Genomic DNA, 5,877 nt, shown 5'->3' on the forward strand with positions numbered 1-5,877 from the left:
ACCCCCCCCCCCCCCTCCACCAATACTCTGAAGTGAGACTAATGTTTGTAAAACCAAACAAAAACAAAACAACATTCAACCTCATTTTCAGAGGTTGCAATGGATTCTTTCACATTTTATCCCAAAAAACACACTGCCGATTCCCTCATTAAGCGTGTTTATCAGGTGGTGTGTTGTGTTAGTCTTTCACAGAATTGTACAACATGCTGTGCTAAACTCTCCGACACGAGAGGAAGCTGTGAGAGGACAGGTCTCAGATCAGCTGGAGCTGCCTATCAACCCCTATTATGCCATTCTCAGCAACTCCATTAATGGCCTCTAATTTGGCCCAGGGGATCTGAATGGAACCGGTGGCGTCTGCGACTCCAGTGCCAGAAAGCAAGGGCCATGTGCTGGGGACCGCAGGAAGCAGGTATCCGTGACCCCTCTACTCCCAGCGGACACAGACCGACAGCAGCTGCTCATTATGAAACATGCTAAATGAGCTCTGAGCCTGTCATACTGAGAGTCTCACACCACTAGAGGGCAGTGCCAGCTGTAATTATGTTTCATTTGAATTCACAATAGCATACTAGCATCACAGCTAACACACTACGTAACAGTTACGTAATTGTGTTAGCTGGGATTCTTATTGTTTCAGCTACATCTTAATATGGCAGATAGATTAGCATGCTAATATGCTATTCCAAGTTCAACTTTCTGCTAAAATTTCTTAGTTGAAATAAAAATGATTGCAATGATTTTTGTTTTCTATACCTTTAAGTAAAAGTCTCCATTTGATCTTCATGTAATCTCATATCCGTTTATGAGAAATAACGGAGATATTGAAAAGATCTCATTTGTGATTCTTCCTTCCTGCGAGCTACATGATGTTTTCAGTTGTGTGTTTCTTTGTGCGGCAGCAACGTGGTAAGAAATGATAAAGATACTTGCCAAAAGCTTGGCTCTGAGTGGATGACAAATGTTTTACCGCAAGAAGTGAATCGGGCAGCTTTACGTGTCTGTTGTTGACTGATCCGGAGCCTAGTGCTCACACACATCTGTTAGCGCTTGTCTTTGTTTAACCCATGCTTTATTAGTTCAGAGCTTGAGCACTCAGAGAGTCACATGATCACAGGCTCTTCTGAGCCCATCAAATATTTCGGAGGTGCAGCTGGATTTCTCCTCCATATAAGTGGATCTGGACACTATGAAGTGCTCGAGGACACCCGCTCAACATGAGCTTATCGGCTGGTTGTTTTACACCTCATGAGAATTAATTGAGTTCTCAGTTAGCATATGTTTCATTCAAGTATCAAGATTGTCTCAGATGTTTCTCGAAAAGTTCCTTAGAAGAAATAAAAAAAGACACAAGTGAGACAATTGTTGACACAGTAGGAGTATAGATATATAAAATGAAGTTTGATAGCAGCTCAGATTATTTGGTCATGGAGGAATTTGATGAGTAATGAATTCATATTGAAATCCCTGATTTCAGATTTTGGTACAGTGTTTCTACAGAGAAAATGTAATGAAATTTTAAAAATTTTGATTGTGAGGTCTGGAAACAATGGAAATTTCAATATTTTCTAGTTATTCTCTCCTCTAAAATATGTTATCAGTCACATATTGCTTATTGTGAGTGCATAAAAATATGTACTAAATCATTTAATTATGAAATTAATTATTATAAAATTGTTACATAAATATATATAGTGTAAATTATATAAAATAATTAACAATTATTAATAATACATTATTGGGGAAAAAAAAATCATCCACTAATCACAAATAACTGGAATAGTCTTAGAAATTTTTACAAATAAGAAACAATATAGATTATAGATAATATTGCGGTATTTTTGAACTTTGCATGAAGGAAAAAGAATGAGCTTAAGATCACAATGGCATGCCACATAATCGAAGAGTTAGAAGACTTGTCAGTATTTGTATTTTATGACCAGTATGTGGCTATGTTACCAAACATCATGATGGCAAGGACAATGAAATCTGAAAACACAGAATAACTTTTGTGAAGCTCAGGGTGAAAATCATGTGGGCATCTTGAAATATCTGAGCACAGTTTGAGACATTTTTCAAACTCACAAATTACTTTCTTCTTGGGTTCTTGGGAGAAGAATTTTGAGTAGGTGTTCAGTCTTCATTTGCTGTCCATGTAATCTCATTGCCGTCTAGGAGAAACAACTGAGATGTTAAAGATCCCATTTGTGATTTTTCTTTCCTGTGGGAAGTGTTGTTAAACAGACAAAAAAAAAAAAAAATCAACCTGAAATAAAGGGAGGGGTGCGAGTAAAAGAAAAACGAGATTAAATCAAATGTGGCATTACAACCAAGAAACCCAATACCAACCGTATCCAGAGGAAACAGATGGAGTACTAAAAGAGGGGCTTTGATTCAAAAACCATAAGCGTTCCTTTCCAGCCGATTAGAAATGTTCTGTTATTGAAGACATGCATCATATGGTGTCTCCACAGGATATTCCATGTGCAGACACATCTTTCTGACTGTACAGACCTACTGCACTGCACATAATTAAACACATTCAAATTTAAAAGGAATGAAATCAGGAATGTTATCAGCATGCCACTAACTTGATTTTTAATTAAAATGATGTGGTGTTTACCTGTGCAAAACTCACCAGCAAGGGTGTTTAGTTTAAACAGACAGCAGGGTCTTCGTTGTTTTTTTTGGGCATAGCCTGTGTTTCTGAGTGTTTTTTAGCATGTTGCTAGAGCTGCAAGTGGTTGCTAGTGTATTGTTAGGTGGTTAGGTGCTGCTTTGTGGTTAATAGGGCATTGATAGGTGGTTGCTATAGGATGGTTTGAGTGGCAACTAGGTGGTTTTTGCAAAAAGTTGTATTGTCTGTTGTCAATATTGTAGCGATGAAGCATTGCTCACACAGAAGTGAGTTTCAAACAAAACAGCTTTCTGTTGGTCAGTACAGTGAAATTTGCATGGGAAAATCTTTCGCCCTCATGTGAAATTCCCAGTTGCGTGGATTCCTTTAGAAATGACTGCATTTCACACACAAAATTTCAGCATAACAACCTTGATCAAGTATGGGCAACAGTGATGCTTGCTAACAAACAATTATCCCTAATAATCCTTTTTGAGATACTAGTCACCATTCTCATCAAAAGACCTTTACCTTATTTTGAGAAGGTAATTCAGTCATCTGTCTGATGATAAACTTCAGCTGTCTGGTGCCGCGGCACATAGATGGACGTCTACTGACTTTATTAGGTTGTTTTATTGACCGCAGGATATTAGCTCTCTTCATTATGTATCTTCATTACCATTTTTCAATCAAGGTAATGCTGTAGAGATGGAAAAATGGACTAATGCTTAGTGACAGTAAAAGAAATAATGACTGGGAGTAATTTGGTAATTTTGAGTCCGACAACAGCTCTCACGTATATCCATATACTGTATATGCACATTGAGACACATTTATACACAAAGGCAATTACACATTCCCGCATTTCACTGCATTACTGTTTGTGAAGTTGCACTCCAAACACATTTAGTTGCAGCCAGTTATCCATCATGTCTGATCGTGTCATTTTGGTTGAGCCCTACCTGTGCACGTGCCTGCCCCCGGGACACACACAAGATATATTCCCTGGATTATCTGCTTGCTTTGGTAAATCTCATTATAACTTTCTCTTTGATAAATCAACACTGGGGTTTGTTAACAAAACGGAAATGCTTGAAACGTTGGTGTTATATTTACACCATTCCTGTGGTCTGGATGACATCTGGAATTTACACACATCATGAATCTAGCTTTATTGTTGAGAAACACTTTGTTGTATTGTAGCATGTAGTATGCAACACCATGTAAAATTAAGAGAGTGATGCCATGTAAACAATCTGATTAATGAACTTGAGTGTTTGGTTCTTTATCCCCACAGAACTCCACAGCCGGGGACAGAAGAGGCAGTTTGTCTTTGTCACATTAGGGAAAATAGTTGTTAACTGGGCACGAATAATTCTCACAAATAATTAGGGGTGATTGCCAAGTAAAACATCTATATTATTGTTCATATTTAGGGGTTAGAGAAACAAATCTTTAACCTTAAATTAACACTGTGTAACATCTGGACCTTGAACGGTTAACAAATAGACATATATCTTGCAGAAGAGCATTGTTTTGGTTCTGCTTCGGCTCTGCTCCAATGCAAACCCACCCGGACAATTCTAAAACATAAATTTCCATTATTCCTTTGACTTATCAAAGTGCATTTGGGTTGGGTAAAAACATGGTTTGGAAGATGGATTTTTGGATTCCCTCATTAATAACATTTTTTTTAATATATATATATATATAAATCAAAGAGGTTACATAGTGTATAGCTTTAAAAAAACTTGTGTGCAAAAACATCACAGAATTAAAGAGATAGTTCACCCAAAAATGAAAATTAGCCAATTATTTACTCACCCTCAAGCCATCATAGGCGTGTATGACTTCCTTCTTTCAGATGAATCCAATCACATTTATATTAAAAACTGACTTTGATCTTCCAAGCTGTTTAATGGCACTCAGCGGGTGTTGCAGTTCATCAGTCCAAAAGAAGTTAAATAAAGTGCATCGCACGGCTCCAGGGGGTGAACAAAGGCCTCCTGTAGCGAATCGATGCGTTTTTGTAAGAAAAATGTCCATATTCAAAACGTAATAAGCACTTTAATCTAGCTTGCGCCAACACGGAAGCAGCTCCGGGAGGATGACTTAAGATGTCGGCGTTGCGCATGCGCTGGTGAGTCTCGTGAAAACCAGCGTTTGTTTACAGGAGCAAAGGAAGCAAAGTTTCATTACTTTAGCAAAGGAAAACCAGTCTCCTGTTGGCTTATATAGAAATCCTCCGACATTCTTCTTTACAAATCCTCTTTTTGTACATCTAATTCGTGACCGTTGTTTTGTTTTGTTTTTATCTCTCCCCTGCGCTTCTGCATTCGTCACTTCTGAGCAGCGCATACGCAACGCCGACGTCCTACATCATCCGCTCGGAGCTGCTTCCGTGTACAACAGTGAGCGCAAGCTAGATTAAATTGATTATTACGTTTTAAATATGGTTATTTTTCTTACAAAAACGCATCGATTCGCTACAGGAGGCCTTTGTTCACCCCCCCACACGATGCATGAAACCCAATTCATGTGCACGAAAAAATATATATGTTCACAAAAACAAATATACATGCACAATATAAGAATATATATATTCATAAAATACTCTTCACAAATGCAAAACACAGATGTACAACTGCGTACAAAAATATTTTAATGCACGTGAATGTGAATAAGGTTGCATGTGAATTGGGCTACGCATGTGCGCATCGTGTCTTTTGCATTAATTATGATTGAGACTAATCTTGCTCCATAAAGAAATGACACTTTACCTGAGTGGTGAATTTGAATTTCAGCTGTCTTGAATGTGATGCAATGAAGGACCGTGTACCTACCGAGAATGATAACGTCTTTCTTCTGAGTTCCTCGCGGACTCACTTCATGGTAAACGAACATGTCTCGTGTTCTGATTTATGGGGGGAAAGCGAGTATTATCAGCCGATTCATTGTGATTCAAAACATGCAGCGTGACCAATGAAGCCTCCTTTTACGAACAAATGATTGGTTCTTGAATTTAGGCCACACGGAGACGTGTTTAGCTGTATACACATAATTTTTGTATCGTATAGGCGTTTCGTCCAGACGGATCCAGCGTTTTGGGAGAGTGAAACCGATATTTTTTGAAACCGGGTCCCAGAGTGGATAAATCTGAAAACACCGCCCTTGCGTTTTCGTGTGGACAGAGAATCCGTATATTTTCTGAAACGATGACGTCATCAGCCCACGTCTCGCCCCTAGTCAGACACCGCTCC

This window comes from Sinocyclocheilus anshuiensis, unplaced genomic scaffold (genome assembly GCF_001515605.1).
Source record: "Sinocyclocheilus anshuiensis isolate Anshui unplaced genomic scaffold, SAMN03320099.WGS_v1.1 scaffold1744, whole genome shotgun sequence".
In the NCBI taxonomy this organism is placed as follows: domain Eukaryota; kingdom Metazoa; phylum Chordata; class Actinopteri; order Cypriniformes; family Cyprinidae; genus Sinocyclocheilus; species Sinocyclocheilus anshuiensis.